The sequence below is a fragment of the Hesperophylax consimilis genome, chromosome 26 (genome assembly GCF_061612785.1).
Source record: "Hesperophylax consimilis isolate HC1 chromosome 26, BYU_Hcon_1.0, whole genome shotgun sequence".
NCBI classification, from domain to species: domain Eukaryota; kingdom Metazoa; phylum Arthropoda; class Insecta; order Trichoptera; family Limnephilidae; genus Hesperophylax; species Hesperophylax consimilis.
The window spans coordinates 3,722,535-3,740,943 of NC_142861.1; positions in this window are offsets into that span (position 1 = coordinate 3,722,535).

Genomic DNA, 18,409 nt, shown 5'->3' on the forward strand with positions numbered 1-18,409 from the left:
TTCTACAGTGTGTTACCTACTAGAAGTCTGGAGATAATAATTACAACAATACATGTGATCAAATACAGGGCGATGAGGGGAGGGGCATGGGGAAGGTCTTCATACAAATAGCAGGGAACAATGCGCAGATGACGTCACGTGCACTTGACGTGAGATGTGAGGCCAGCTACTCTTTCCCGCATCTACTGCAGCAGGTTATCTTCAGTGGCGTAACACCATCTTTAATCTTCCCATTGCCAATAGTTGGAATCTTTAAAATTACAATTGTTTCGTGACTCTATTGATTCCCGATTGCTTTGTTTTGTTCTTCAAATCGCCGAGCCAGGATTCAAATATTAATTTTTGAATCTGCACACTGAGTGTTCGGTCGCCGTTTGCGACAAGTGTTTAAGTTCAAGTACTTCATGGTCTGTCACGACGTGACAGTCCGACGAGATCGCTGTAGAAAAGTTATCAAGAACCAATTGCCCTGTATCTGTCGTGCTAGGCCATACAGTTATCATATAATATACAATACAGTTATCATACGTAATCGCCGTGGAAAGTGCATTATCATATCAAGTGTCGTTCGCCGAAATATATTATTGTTCTAACTTGCCTGTAATCTGATACTAACTTTTTATTAGTGCAAATCACCACAGTATGTCTACCCCAAGAATAACGAATGTAAATTTTGAGAATACATAATCATTTTTTCCATATTTTTAATGTATAAATAAACATAAATGAAAAATGTTTTATACGGATCGTAAGACGAAAAGGTTTTTCTAAAATCATGCATATCTATAGGAAGCGGTTACACGGAGAAAAAATCGTTTTTTTTACACTAACCCCACATAGGAACGTAATTTCCATCAGGACCTATGTCATCTATGGGAATGCTGAAATTCTGAAAAAAAAATCCTAATATATCAGTACACGTGTTCATGCATCTGCATTTACCTTGATAATATATAATGACGAAATGCGAAAATTTTAGGATTTTTATGAACACGTGTTCCGACTTCGTGATAATATATTCGTAATTTACTAAAAGTTTATAAGGGAACCTATTAATTCAAACAATCCCGTTTCTAACCAGATTAGCAATAATTTAAAGCGATTCTTAATAAATTAGGAACACTCATTTTTCTCCGTTTAGAAGGTCAAAGTTTAGGTTAAAGAATAGAAATTTTCAAAAGATCGCTTGGTTTGACTGAGGAATGAAACCCAGCAACTGAATTCGAAAACTCTAACCACCTCGCCAAATGCAGATCTGGTAGGACCGATATTTATTTCGTATATTAACTGCTCTAATGCTACCCTAATTCAGAGAAATGCGTATATATACGTGATTGCCACTATGATATAATGCATTGTCATCGACAACAAGTCTATTCACCGAGTTTCAGCTCGAACTGATGTCGAGAAGTAGGTTGATTTCCGCTTCCAAAATTTGCATTCATTCGCTAACGAAAACAGAAGTGAATTTTAAATATAAATTAAATATGTATGTTAGTCGTAAATCTCTAGTTTAAGCCGTAGTTGTAAGTCGTTTTGTAGCGGTATTGTGTGAAAATGCCCACTTGGTCATAAAAATATCATTAGTTAAGTAGTCATTAGTTAAAAGTCTTAGTTGTAAATCACTCGACATTAGTCTTAGTTATAAGTCTCTCTCTGTCTATGAAACTTAGTTATAAACCAAAAGTAATTAAGTCTAAGTGATCAATGCATAAATTAAGTTGTTAAGCGCCCTGGAGGTGATTTTCTCACGAAAACGGCGCTATATAAATAATCCAATCATTATTAGATGTTTTTAAAAATAACGCTACGTACTCGGGGCTGAAGGTTCGTGGATACGCCACTGCTTCTATTGACTATTGTACCTGATTGTACCCGTACAAGGAACAAGATACAAACCGGTGCAAACCTGGTAAATACCTTATGTTTACCTTGTAGCTTGTAGTACCTTGTCGTATCCTGTTGTACATTATTAGACCGTGACATAGAAGATAAGTAGTGTCCATTGTCCTTGAGTGAAGCTCACCTAGTTATTTACTGTGATAATCATGATAAGACTGAACATTTCAAACACTCGCTTGTACCTAGATTACATGAAATTAGTAATAGGTACGCAGATGTAGCGGATCTGTTTAACTGCACAGAAGCTAGATACAAAAAGGCTTTAATATCATATCTTTTGAATCATGACCAATAAAATGTAAGTCTAGTCATATAAATATGTATATAAGGTGAACCAACAGCTTGATTGGCACTTACCTACTTTCAACCAATACTTAAAAATAAATGCATACATTTTAGCTATTGTAATATATTATATCATGTATCTATACTATCATATATTTCAATCAATACTAATCTAACCTAGTCTACCTATAAGTTTTGCATGTACTTGTATCTCTAACTTTTTATATCCATCTAGAGTTTCTGTTAATTGTTTATTTTCTGATGTCACTGTTTATAATTTACTGTATATGGTATATTTTATACCGTTGATATTAAAATAAATCTTTGAAGAACGTCAAAATTTAAATACATATCTCTTCTTCTTCTTCTTCTTCTTCTTCTTCTTCTTCTGGTGTCCTCTCTCATCGAATGTTGACTATCATCAGGGCCACAGCCACAAGACAACTCAACAGAATTGAATTATGTTTCCAGGTTATGAATTCATACATTGTTTTCCCCCACTGCAACCATCAATCTTCCCCAATCGAGTTGTCTTCTTAATGTCGCTCCAAATAGACATACCACAAACACTGAAGAGAAACGCCGATAGAATTGTGTTTTGGGCTCAATTCAGTGTGCCCAATTTAACTTACTTGTGAAAAAAGATGATTCATTTTCAAATTTCAGATAATCAACTTCGTTCGATCAATTAAAGTAGCTAAGTTAGGTAGGTACCTACTTAAACTTGGTCTATCTTTTCAAACATATTCATTTCGGGTGTCTGTGCGTCCTGCGTAATTCTGGTTCAATGAACTCAAATTTGCTTTAAATTTAAGTATCGTTTTCAAAATTTTCTAAATTGGAACTGATTGTTTGAAGGATACGGACAATCTATAAAATACCTACCGATGATGTTATATTTTTAACAGAGTTTTCTAAAATTCAGACTGTCCCGTGATTTATTACGGGTCTGCGCTAGTACCTATATTATAATTTATTTATTTATTTATTTATTTATTTATTTATTTATTTATTTATTATTTTTATTTACGCCCTAATGGGCTTTTACATGAAAATATACATTTACATTGATTACAATAATTGAACATAAGAAGATAAATGGAGTTAATTGTAAGAAAGCAACACATATAATAAAATTTTGTGCAAATTAGCAAAACACTAATAAGATGGATTCAATATAAAATATACCCAAGCATGAAATAGTAAGTAAAAGAAAGTTCAACATGAAAAGTAAGTAAGTGGGTGTGTTTAAACCCAGTATTAATTGTGTGTTTAACAAATCGATAAACCAATATAAATTAGAGTGTAACTTACTCGTGAGGTAAAGAACATTATAACAGAGATTTAAAAAAAAATAACAAAATAAAAGTTGCACCTGTAAAAAGCAAAAACTAATAGAATTTAGCAATATCGACATGAATAAGAAATAATAAGATCTGAGATGGAACATAGTGTTATGTATAAAAAGTAGTTAGTAGGTATATGCATACAATTATAAGTGTATAGTAGAGCAAATAAAAAACAAACAAAGATGGATATAATTTACTTGAAAGGTTTCGAATGGGAGAAGATGTAATAAAATTATTAAAGCTATAAAAGTTAATTATTAGCCGATAGAATCGAAATAAGTTGCCTTTTAAAGCTCACAAAATTGTCAAAACCAAATATATCTATAAGTTCACAGTATTTATTCGCAAGGTTGTGAATTCTAGGAATTGGTGAAAAAATAGAATAATTAGTGTTGAGGTTCTTGTTAAATTTAAAAGTATCTTTACTTCGAGTTTGCCTAGCAGGAACATTAATGCAAATAAGTTCCAACAAATTAGGGCTGTCAATTAAAGATTTAATAATTTTGAATAAAAATAGCAAATCAATTAACACTCTTCTATCAGATAATTTAAGAAGTTTAGTTTCAGCAAGCAAGTTATTGTAATTTATAAATTCGATTGGAATTTTCATTTTAAAATTAATGTACCGAAGGAATTTATTTTGTACCTTTTCTAATGATTGAGAATGGACCTTGTAGTACGGTGACCATACGGTGGAATTGTATTCTAATTTGCTTCGTACTAACGAGCAATACAGATGTTTTAATGTTGACATACTTTTAAAATTTGCACCCATTCTCAAAATAAAACCTAGTATTCTCATCGCATCGCTTGTTATTTCATCGATGTGTACGTTAAACTGTAGACTCTCGTGGAATATAACACCAAGATCACGAATCTGTGATACACGAAGAAGATTAGCACCATTCATAAAATAGGAAAAATTAAGTGGATTTTTGCCTTTGTAAAAACTGATAATCTGGCATTTACCTAGATTTAGTTGCAAATCATTGACAGAACACCACGCACATAGTTTATTAAGGTTCAACTGCAAAATTGCGCGATCGTCATCGTCTTTGATTATTCTGTATATCTTCAGATCGTCGGCAAATAACAGGACTTTAACATTAGTAAAAATATTAACAATATCATTGATAAACAAACAAAATAATATTGGGCCCAAGTGAGATCCCTGTGGTACTCCGCTCGAGGCAGCAAATGTATAAGAAGTAAACGAATATATCTTGACTGCTAAGTACCTTCCTAATAGATAACTCTTAAACCATTCCAACATACTCCCTCTTATTCCCAACAATTTTAGTTTACGTAATAATATTTTGTGGTTTACTTTATCAAATGCCTTACTGAAGTCAGTATATATGGAATCAGTTTGATGTGATGCATTAAGGGCATTAACAATATCATTCGTGTACAATATCAAATTGGTGAGAGTAGATCTGCCTTTAATGAATCCATGTTGAAGGGGAGAGATGGTTCGATTGATTCGGGATATCAACTTATCTAGTACTAGGCTTTCAAAAAGTTTGGGTAAAGTAGACATTATACATATTGGCCTATAATTTGTTACTTCGCTCTTATTACCTTTTTTGAAAATGGGCGTTAAAAGACTAAACTTCCAAAGGTCCGGGAATACACCTGATGAGAGTGACTTTGTAAATAACTTATGAATAGGATATGACAATGTATGCATACAATTTACTAAAAACCTGGGCGGAACATTATCAGGTCCTGCGGATTTTCGGGAATCAAGACTCTTCAGCTTAGATATAATATCGTCTATGGTTACATTACAGTCAGATATATCAAGAGTTTCAACCAAATCAAAGCACGAAATATTGCTGTCTTCACTTGCATTAATGTAAACGCCGCTAAAAAAATCAGCAAAAAGATTAACAGTTTCCTGAAGATTTTGGGATAATTTAGAATCGAATGACACACTACTAGGTATGTAAGTACCATTTTCTTTTTGGGATTTAACATATTTCCAAAAGAAATTTGAGTCGTCCATGATAGAGCCTTCGACATCACTAATGTAATTTTTGTAACATTTTGCGGAGAGCTTATTGCACTCTGCCCTCAATTTTTGAAACGCAGTATAATCGATGGCCAGGCGACTTTGTTTGAATCTCTTATGAGATAATTTTTTAAGGTAAATTAAGTCTATCAGGTCTTTTGAGAACCATTTTGGGTATAGAGTTTCTCTGTAAGTCGTTAAAGGAACAAATTGTTCAATTGCAGAATTAACGATGAAGTAAAATTTTTTAAGGTGTACATTAATATCATCGTCGCTATCAAAGAATGACCAGTCAGTCTGTTTAAGGAAATTTGAAATTTTAACATAGTCAGCTTTTTTGAAATTTCGAGTTTCTACTACCTTTTTTACGATAGGAATTGGTTTAAGATTAGACATGCATATTTCTAGTGGTGGATGGTAAACATCGACAGGTAATAGAATTTCGGTACTTCTCGCAACACAGATGTCAGACACATTTGACAGTGCCAAATCCAACGTACGACCTCCTATATTATGAACATTATTACACTGTGTTAGACCTAAGAACAGTGCCATATCTCTAATAACACGAATATTAACATTAGAACAAGAATTGACAGAATTCATATTACACCAATCATAATGTGGCAGATTGTAATCACCAACTAGAAGTAGTTTAGTATTAGGATATTTAGCACAAATTGATTCAACCTCGTCGCAGTGATTGCTGTAGCTTTGGACATCAGAATTCGGAGGTAAGTATGCACATCCCACTATTATTTTACCTCTAGAAGTGTTCACATTGACAAATAGTTGCTCGATGGATGTGTTTTTTGTGGATATTTTTGAAGAACTGAGAATTTTTGAGATAGCAATGGCTACACCACCTCCTCTCGTTTTGGCACTTGTTTTAGAATTCCTATCCATACGGTAGATGTTGAAATTAGGGAAGCCTAATTCGGCAGAATTGATTCCTGAGTCGAGCCATGTTTCGGTTAAAATGAAGATATCACTGCTGATAGTTGCCGCCGAAGTCAGCAACTTGGGAAGTTTAGAGCGGATCCCTCTCACATTTTGGTAGTAGCATTTTATTTTTTGTTGTTTCAGTTTTTTGGCGCACATTCAATAATTTTAGGTACAGAGTTCACATATTTGATAGTTATATTGGTTTCACCGTTGTTCTTCCTCGTCTCGAGTTGTTGGCGTAAATCTAGAAGTTGAGTCCTCTGCAATGGTGTTTGGTCGTTACTGGCCTTTATACCGTTTTTCAGTTTTGCGTTCCTGGTCAAAACCTCACGAGCCGAGACAGAGTCATTGAATTCGACCTTAATCGGTCTAATTTTGTTGGACTTTAATGTTAGATATAACGTTTTTTTTGGTTGCGAAGTATCTAAGCACTGGGATGAGATAAGGGGTTGATTTAAAGTCAAAATAAAACAGTTTTTTTATCGGCACATTGTCGCTGGAGAATGAAAAAATATTTGGCTACAATTACTTGAAGAAGCAACCCGTTCATATATTGACAAAATGATATCTACTTTTCAATAAACTTCTTTAATAAAAAATAAAAATCTTTTTTATTTTACAAGCAATAATTATTAGCCTGAAATACTCATCCACATTGAAAAATCTCCTGATAAAAGATACATGACGCCAACGGGACTTGAACCCGTGTCCTTTCGATTTCCGGTCGACAGCTCTGACCAATGAGCTATGGCGGCTTATCTCTTATCCGCGATTATTTCACCTGAAACCTTGAGTGTTTCAGGCTAATAATTATTGCTTGTAAAATAATTGTTACCCTTTGTGCGATGCATAAAAAATCTTGTCTTAAACATTAGTTTACCAAAAAAATAATAATTAATCTTTTTATTTGTTTCTGACAACAAGTCAATAAAACCCCTTGATAACAACCCACCCCTATTTGTCCCGTCTTCCCGTCCTGTAATTTAGCGGGACAATTGATCAAAACCATAATAATAATCATAACAGCTCTGCCGACTATACACTCTGGTCCATACAGCTCTACCTGTACTTGACATATCGGGGGGAAGGGGGACTATTGTCCTATCTTGGGGGGGAGGTGTTGTAGCAGGCCAGAGGGGGATACTTCTCCATCGATCGCTGTACTGAATTCTACGAATTGTGAATAATCAATTTTTCATAAAACATTGCATCTTTGATGTATGTACCATTTTGTGGGGATGATTGCTTTGGCGATTTTAGAAGTACTGAATCCTTTAATATAATCCGTGCTGTAGAAAATTAACTGACAGTTAAATACACCTGTTTTTTGTGTCAACACAAACAGACATACATATATGTAGTAGATAGCCACTGTCGGCTGCTGGTGATGCTGAAGCTGAAGAATAGGTCAGCAGATCTAGATGTAAGTAATCGTCTAATCGAACTTTCTAGGTCAAATCGAGCCGTTTACTATGATCGTTCTTCTAGTGTAACAGGCCCTCTCATCTGGAATAGACTTCCCTCAGCTCTTACTAATCTCCAGAATTTGACTGAATTTAAACGGGCTTTAAAAACAAAATTATTTAAAAAATCTTACCATTCATAAATCTTAGCTTCTTTTCAATGTTGTATAATAAGCTATATTCTCGAACTTCTGGTAATTGTTTGGTTTCGGCTGCCTCCTTATTGTACCTTTTTAAAATGTATGCTCAGAAAATTCTCATTTCTGAGCACAAACTGCCTCCTATTTTATATTATGTTTTAGTTTTAATATTCTTGTCTCTGTCCTGCTGTTATTGTTATTCTAAGTTTTGTCATCACTTTGTATAAACAGTATATTTAGTGTTATAATATTACATCTGTATTGGGTAAGGCACACTGACACTAAAAATGAAACTAAACTGCGCTATATAAATACCATGTTATTATTATTAACACATTGCAAAAGTCCCAAAATAGGTAATAAGGCGCAGCTGAATTCCCCTCCCGATCCCAACACAACACAGACATGTATGTAGTATATAGCCGCTGTCGGCTGCTGGTGATGCTGAAGCTGGAGAATATGATGCTCCAAAACATGCAATTTTAGTAGGGTTTTTAGGTAAAAAATTTGTCCCTACCGAGAAAAACACAAGACCTCTAAGTCTATAATAGGCAGGTAACATTTTAAACACCCATATGAGAATAAAAAGAACATTAGCTTTAAATTCAGTAAATCTAAATGATTCACCACTTCATGGAATATAAAGTTCTAGAATATCAAAAAAATAGGTCTCTTAAACTGTCAGTTCATTTTCTACAGCACCACCTATATTAATTAAAGATGGCAGTGGCTAAACACAATCCCCCTTACTAATAAAAGTGTTTTAAATTTTCGACAACTGATAAACAACCATTATTACAAGATTTTTCTAATATGCAGGCACTTTTCAACCTTTCCTTCCTCGCTTATATAACCTAACCTAACCTAATAACATATCTAAATATGGCTACTAAACATGAAGATGTGGAAATCATTAAACTTATGAAGTGACATCAACACAACTTACAGTCAACAAAAATGAAGATTTTCTTATATATACATTTTTTTTTGCATAAATAAACATACTTGAAGATAAGGAAAAATGACTTAACACCCATACAACAGCATACAGTCCGCCTCGGAACAGGAATACCTAGAGAGGAAGACTGTGAATTAACCACAATTTTTATTTTTAAAAAAGTAATTTAAAAAAATAATAATATATTAGGATTCCATAGTCCCACTGACTCCGGGCAGTTGGGTCTCTTGTTACATTGACTCTTACTAGTTTTTTTTTACACCAACGCCATTTATTGACCAATAGCGTAAATGGGGATAAATACCTACATCTATAATGTAATGTACTTAGGTATTTGTTCTTTAAATGTATAGAGGATGGACCGAGAATATACAAGAAGAAGAAGTCGAACACCTTCAGTAAATATCTCAAATTCTTATTTTGTCACATAAAATACCTGATGAAATCTGGTTTATTTCCGATTTATACAATAAAAATATGATGAGTGTAAAATGGTCTTCACAGATTACTCATTAAAACTACAACCGCAAAAAACAAAACAGCATTCTCGGCAAACGTCAAAAAGAACGGCCGATCCATTTTCAAATTCCCAAGTGACACTTAGAATGTTACCAGCGTGGAAATGCACATTTTTTCACAGCGCTGTAAACCCCGATAAGATCCGTGCGGTACCTACTACCTACCCGTGGTACCTAACCACTGCCTTGAAGGATGCCCGCGTCAGTAATGACGAGACACCTGAGGACGGTTTCGCGTCTCGCAAGGAAGACAGGTAGGTACCGAATGATATTTGTATTTTATTGGAAGTTCAATGCCATTTTGCTAACAACTGGATAAGATAAGATTTGACGGTAAAGCTTACAAATTTACAAATCCGGAGGTCTCAGGTTCAAATCATTGTTTAGTTTGTGTTATTTCACAATTTATGAATTAAAATTAATACAGTATATTTGAATGGGAGATACCAGTATCGACCTTGTGAAAGATCACAATAATTAATTATTATTTTTTTGGTAAACTAATGTTTAAGACAAGATTTTTTTATGCATAGCACAAATGGTAACAATTATTTTACAAACAATAATTATTCGCCTGAAACACTCATACACATTGAAAAATCTCCTGATAAAAGATACATGACGCCAACGGGACAAAAAGTAAAAAAAATGTAACAAGCAGTAATTGTTGAATGAAACACTAGTATATATTGAATTATTTTGCGGATAAGAGATAAGCCGCCATAGCTCAGTGGTCAGAGCTGTCGACCGGAAATCGAAAGGACACGGGTTCATGTCCCGTTGGCGTCATGTATCTTTTATCAGGAGATTTTTCAATGTGGATGAGTGTTTCAGGCGAATAATTATTGCTTGTAAAATAATCACAATAATTCTTTTTTTTTTTTTTTTTTTTTTTTTTTTTATTAATATCAATAGCAAAATTTGTACATTATGTAGGTTTAAAGTATAATATAGGTATATTTTTTGTATTTTTTTTCACAGTCCTCCTCACTAGGGTTTCCTGTTCTGAGGCGGTCTGTAGTTTTTCTTAAATTTTTGTATTTAGTTTTGAATTGTCTTTACATTGTCTTCATAATGTTTGTAAGTTGATTATTACTTTGATCTCTAAGCCATGTTTTGACTTTTGTTTTAAATATACTCATTTCGTTTATTTTTTTGGTTTCATTTGGTAGAGCATTGAACAATTTTATAGCATGGAATTTATTATTTCTCTGTCCAAAGGATGAGTTCGAACTGGGAGTAATCAAAACATTGCTTGAAAAGGCTTTGGCCATATCTAGTTACCAGATCTGAATAGAAAGGCAGTTCCCCATCTCCTTTCATTAACTTCAGCCTCACAACGTACCCTAATTATCAATTCAATATGTTTACTCCTTTAAAAACATTACAAAATTACATTTTAATTAGTTTTAAGTACATTTGTAAAATTGTATTACCTAATAAATAAGCGATGTATCAACTATACCAGTATCAATAGAGCTTGCCTTTTAAAGGCAGCTTCACCGATGCTAAATATGTCGATATCCGAATTGATTCTGTTCAACAGCAAGACTGCTCTCCCCACCGGCATGACCTGCAGGCAAGTTAGTCCTGCAGGCCGGGAGATAAAACAGTCTATGCTGTCGGTGACGGAGATAACCATCAGGAACATAGAGACTAATAATCTCCATGATAGTCGGATTTTCAAACCATCCACGAATCAGTTTGAAAAATTATGATACAATATGCACATCTCTTCTGACTTCTGACCCGTAGATGGTTCATACCGAGCATGCCCAAGAGAAAGTCAGTAGGATAGAGCCACGGGTAGTAGCCATACTCCCTCAGGTAGAGGAATCTCAGAAATTTCTTCTGCACTCTCTCCAACATGAGGGAATACTTCACCTGATGTGGGCTCCAAACCACCGACCCACTCTCAAGCCTACCCCTAACCAACGCAATGTATTATTGTAGATGCCATAGTATCACAGGCTCCAGACGGTGGGACTCATGAAATAAGACATGAAAATGGGCAAGAAGAATAAAAAGAAGAAGAAGATAACTACCAAATGACAAACTGGTGTAACCAGACAAAGTAACATAATGATACCTTCGAAAGTAAAAGTGCACGACACAACAGCCTAAAATCTATTTCTTCTTGACGAATGAATTCGATTTCCAGGAAAGTAGCACACTATTTTAATGTTTGTATTATTTTTTCTAGCAGGTTTCTGAAACTGGGACCGCCCACACGAGGGACAGAATTTAATGACATATTTACGAGACTTTTAGAGCGAGATCCCCTAAATTTCGTCCGGATTAGTTTTTACCTTTTTTACAGAATTGGTTTCCCTTCATTGAGTTATTAATTTATTTACTGATTTAATCGCGTTTTGTCTTGGAAGTCTGCCATTCTTTTGAAAAAAGGAAACAGCCGCATACGCTATACGATCGGTTTAATTTTTTTGTTGTCATTGGCAACTTGATTTTATTCACGTCGAATTGATAATTATTACTACGGTATAGATTATTTTGTCTTTGGGTTTATTTGTTCTTATTTACCTGTAGTTCCCGTTGGTACCAATTGCTTCGCTCAAGATTTATTTTTAAATATTATAAATCAAAGTCACTATTCGCGTCTGTCTGTTTGTGCGCTTAGTTCTTTTAAACTACGCAACTGAGTTTGGTAGGGTTTTCACTATCATTTAGAGAATTTCTTCCGGAAACTTTATATAAATAATCCATTTATATTATATCTATAGAAAGAATAGAAATGTTGATGTTTTGTAATCAAGTCGAAAACAAAATATTTTCGCTAACGCTGGCTAAACCTTACAAGATACCTCAAAATTATGTACCACGGAATTATTTGTAATATTATTGTAATGTATTTATAATTATTTCAGTAAATTATAATTACTTTAAATTAGCCATACTAATATATATTAATAACTCGTAAATGAATTCTTAAGTACGGGAGATCCTAGTGAGGATATCATTATCTCTATTTGTTACAACAAGAGATGATAATAAAATACTTATTATTATAATAGAACCAAAAATCTAACATTTATCCGTGTTTCAATAATAAGTCTTTATTTATCATGGAAATTAATATAAGTTTTGTATTATTTATGTCAATAGACATTTGAAAGTGGATTCTTTGGGGTCAGTTACATTTTATCGTCAATATTTCAAAGACTAAACGTTACGTTACCTTTTGACTGTCAACCAATCAACATAATAATAGAATATTCAATTCCATCCCTTCGATTCGGTGGTCGCTTCGCTAGACAACCATAAAACCCAAAATAATCGTATAATATCATGATAAATATTTGAAATTCATACCCTCTAAGTCTCAAATGCAGTAAAACAAAAATCACTGGTCATTGCGTGCCACAAAAGCCATATTTCACAAACTGAACAACCTAAAAAATTTAAAAAAAAATGATACATGAACCTCACGGTCACACTTTGTCATTAAAATAACAATAAAAACACAACGGAAAATGAGCCTTTTGCTCGCTTAAATAAAGCCTGTTTTTGGTTATTGGAATAATGGTTTGGGTGTTTTCTGTAGCGGTTATGAGGGACGAGGTCCATTTTGGTAAAAAAACGTTTAATCTCTTTGGGTTTTGTGGCGGGAAAAGGGAACATCTGACATTGAGACGAGATACAAATGACAGATAAAAATAAATGTGTAGATCTGTATCTGATCAGGGATCCGAAACGCAACAAAACTAAACCATTTCAAATTTTTGACAGCGAATTTTAGAATCTTTGAAGGGGTGCTTACGAAATCTAGTCACGTTGATAATGGATACTTTAAAAAAAATAATTGGAAGATGTTAACAGTTGGAACATTGGTTGAAATGGCTTTTGCAGATCAAATACTTTATTGTCTTGTGCGACCTGCATAAATAAATATTAATGCGATGCCTAATGCTAAATCACTATTTCGATTAATCTTTATAACGAATCGGTTTATATTATGAATACCAAAAAATATGCTTTAGATAAATCGAAGCTCTTCATATCGTTTCCTTTGAGTAGAAAAGAAATATATTTTTTAATTACACAGAAACAAATATAAATTTAAGCTAATAAAAAAATATGTTTTTTCAATAGAAATCTATGAACGCATTAAAAAAAAAACAACTTTAAAAAATACATTATTATAGCTAAAATTATCTGTGATAGTTTCCTTTGATTGACTTCTTTGCTTTCTTATAAAATTGTTTACAAAATAAATAAAAACAACTTTTTTAAACTCCTTTTGTCAAGCTATTTTAATGCCTATTACCTATATTCGTGACGACATAAGGCATACCGAGAAAATATTCATTTTTGGCTTGTAGCTTCCTCTTAAAGCATCTTTGTAAGCAGTTTTCTCAGCAGCAATTCCGAGCTAAACTTAAAACTCACCCTTTTAGACAGTCATATCCGTTAAGTAATGAACATTTTATCTTCACTAAATAACTAAATGTGTAAAAAATATTAACTATGAATTTGTAAGCTTTTTAAAGTTATTTAATTAAAATTCTCCAGTCCCAAAAAGTCCTAAGTTCTCCAGCCTTTTAAATAGATATCAACTCTATTGCCACTTATCTTCTTATAAATGTAATTAATAGTAATGGGGGGTAAAATATCAAATGTTAAATCAAAAATCTGCTTGAAAAATCGTTAACTTTTTGACAAAAGAGTATCTGAAGTGACCTGGCAGAATTATGTTTTTTTTCTGTATCTGTTTGTAATAATAAAATTAGATAGATCATAGGAACTCCGAATAAATTGTGCAGCGCCCTGGAGGTGATTTTTCACAAAAACAGCACTATACAAATTATCCAATTATAATTTTTTGTAAAAGCAGTTTTGTCACCTACAAAAAATATGGTTTTCTGCTAGAATCTTTCAGTATTTTTTGCCGGTGAAAGACTACCATTCAGAATCGAAACGTTGTTTGAAATGGATTTAATTCTCTATTCTATCTCCTTCCCTTCCCCAATCACGTAATGCCCTCAACCTACCCTAATTGCCGATGCCATAGTCCCACTGGGTCTGGACAATGTGGCTCTTATGCGACATTCAAAACAACAACAAAATAACAAAAACCTGTTACTACGAAAAAGACAGGCAGAGAATGATCGTGTGGCTCTAATTATCCAAGATTGTTGCAATGTATTTGCAACTATTTGGCAAACTGTTTTCGTACTCTCGCTCTCTCTCTTTCAAACACCATGGCTTTAGACTTACTTACATTCATCATTAACTCATTCTTCATACATACTTCGTTCATCCTAGACACAAGAGACTGTAGATCTTCCATACTGTTAGCAATCAGCACCGCATCATCAGAATGCAACTGACAAACATCATGTCTATTGTAAAACAATACTCCTTTACATTCATAAATACAAAACACAAGAAATAACAAATAGAACAAACATTAGAAACACGAGATCTCAGGGTCAACAACATTACCAACAAGCAACCTCAAATACAATATTTGGGAAAAAAAATTACAACAAAATCCCACTCTCATAAAACTAATAATAATGTTATAACTTTTAAATCTCAAATAAAAAGCTGGATACAAAATATAGAGAGACCAGAAATAGATAATATACTGACACCAGATATAGACTGAAACCGAAACCAAAAAAAATATTTATAATTATTTCAGAAAATTATAATTAATTCTCGATCAGCCATACTACTAATTATTTAATATTAATCTTAATATGTAATATTTAATTTTTCTTTATTCAGTGCATTGTTTATTTGATTTTAATTTTATTTGGTTTTACGCCCAACCGGACTTTTACATGCATTTTAAAACAGACTATATCTCGTAAGCTATCGAAAATTATACAAAAAAATGAAAGCTGATGAAAATAAAATAATATTAGTAAAACATGTAACAGTAACATAAAATAATATAGAAACTAGAACAATACTACATATTAGACAAATCACTAAAACTACATTACCAACTCTAATCTAATTGTTCAATATAGTTTCGGAATGAGTTGTACGTTATTATTTATTTGCTCTGTTGCATAAGTTTAAATAAGTTAAATATTTTCAGTGTTGTCAACGCCTGGTTTGGGAGATTCAGGTAACAGACGTAGGACCGGCAGTTCCACCAACAAAAGGTAGCTAATCTAAAAACAAACCCGTAACACACACTTCAAGAGTCAAGCGATGCGACACCGATTAGCTGCGCCTGCCTTTACCTCTATCTTCCAACCTACCCTACCTACCTAGTACCTACCTTCATCTACCTCGTCTCCCTTCTCTCTTTTGGCCGCCAATCAAAATACAAATCTTCTTCTTGAGTCGTTCTTGATTGCTAAAGATTGTGACCCCTACTCTGATTTCCATGGTGGACAAGGCTTCTCCACTCCTCGCGGTTCTGAACTACATGAAGAGCTGCGGGTACCGAAAGCCAGTGATACTGGGTCACTCCAGTATATTATTGATCTTACTATGCCTCTCCTGCCAAACGCTTCGCGAGTAACCATCAGATGCACTACGTCGTGTAATATTATGAATCGAGCCGCCGTCAATAACACTCCTTACGTAGATGGCGATAAGGCTTAAATTACCGCTTAACACCATCCAGCTGTTTTGATTTAGGCTTGAAAAAAACATGGCCAAAAAGTGCCTTTTATTTTATTTTGTGTATGTTCAGGCATAAATATTTAAATTTTTTCCGATCATTTTATAAATAACTTAATTCGCCATATTATACAATAAAACCATTACCGAAAATGGGTTCTTAAGTAGGAAATTTTTAACTTTAAAGCAGTTTTCATGAGCCTTATAAATTTTTTTTTCTGGGCTTATAAAAAGACTTATGTAAAAAACACTCGATTATTTCCAAGGCCAAGATGTATTCTACTCGCAGTATTTATTTAAAGCATCTGAAACATTTCTAGGCGACCAAATTTTCAAACCAAAAACACATGATTTTGCATTACTACGTAGTGCATCGCCTTAAAACATGTATCAGTAACATAAAATAAAATTTTAACTCGAACAATACTACATTACCAACTCTAATATAATTTGTAGGATTCAACGAAGTGCTGGTATAGATTACAAGTAAATGGAGTCAGTAAATATATCACCAGTACCCTCAAACTTGTTGCCCAGACCATGCATCCTATTGGTTAGTGACTGTGTCTGATAGTTGGGTAAGTATGTATTGCAGAAGAATGTTACATTTTGTTGAGTGTTCCTAGTCGGTACATAGAATTTAATAGTGGCGATGATGGCAGGACTGTCAATTAAGTTATTAATTACTCTGTGTAATTCAACCAGGTCCGACATAATTCACATCCATTATGTAGGTACCTACCTACCTATCTATTATATTCGAATTCAGATTCGTGACATGACGTAACTATTAATATGAATTTGGTTTTGTTGACTGTGTCATATTATTTCTTCAGACGTCCCCGTCGTTTTCTTTCCTTTTGCGTACCAAATAAAATAGGTATCTATAATTTTTAAAAAAACTAGACGAAATAAAAGACCATTTTACGTGGATCTGTTTCAGATGTTAATTCGGGTCCTTTTACGGTTTGAATTACTGACTGCTTTTTACTTTGTTTTTTGTTGTATCTATTTTATTTTGTTCAGCGGAGTGGGTGGCAATCCGTGGATCATTTTGATTGGAACAGATTGGATGACATACAAACATTACATAGGTTACCTTATTTTGCAGAAGGTGGAATGCGATATTTATTTAACCCTTCAGTACATTCATCAATAAAAATCTACAGCTTTATTTCGATATTGTTGAAATTTTACACACTTAAAGTAAAAGTCACTGTCCATAAATTTATTTTCAATCACCCCATCCATTTTTTTTCACCATTAAATCCGAATAAAGCCCGGGCAACTCCGGGGACTTCAGCTAGTGTTTTATTAGCAACTAGTTCCACATTTTGACAATTAAAAAGAGTGATTTTACAATATAGTCCTTACGAACATGTGTAATAGAGCTCAAGTCCTGCTTCGATTTCGCTTTGTATTATTCATTGAAAAAATGAAGAAAAATAAAAATGTGGCACCGCTTATGAATAGGATGGCAATAAAAAAAGTACGATTGAAATAGCTATACGAACGGCCCGTTTAAGATGACGCAATACCCTAAAATAAAGTCAAAGACGTAGGCCTTAGGACCGTAGGGTCGAATTTGCTCTAGAAAATACTCTAAAATAAAGTGGGAATCTTAACGACGTAAGTGAAGAAGTCGTGTACACAAAATATTCAGCGCATTAGCCTGCGTATTGGACGGACCTACGGTCGAATTTGCCGTGGCAAACCTAGAAAATTGATATTTTTATTCTGATAAACGTATTACTAAAATCTAAGATATTTCTAGACGAATAATACTAATAAATCTGGTGCTTACCGCTAATTTTATAGTTGATAAACGTTTTATGATTTTTTTAAACCGTTTTGCGTAAAAAAAAATAATGGTGAGGTACTTTTTATTAATTATTATTATTATTTATTGGATAATCTGTATAGCGCCGCTTTTGGCGCTTTACAGTTGATGCAGGTATTACAGAAAATATAAATATTACAAAAATAGAGTGAAGTTAAGTCAAATAAAATGAAGTATAGGAACAGGTGACACGAAAATAGAAGATGGAGACTCTGCAGCAAGAATCCTAGGTGGTGAAGAAACTGGGCCAGCTGCTGCAGCGAAAGAGTCCACCAACAGTGCCAGCACGAGGTACGTCATCCGTCCAGGTATGTGTCTGCTGCTAATAAAGCGCTGACACACTATCCTCTCACAGATACCAGACCTTGGCAGCACCGCTGTGACGTTCTACG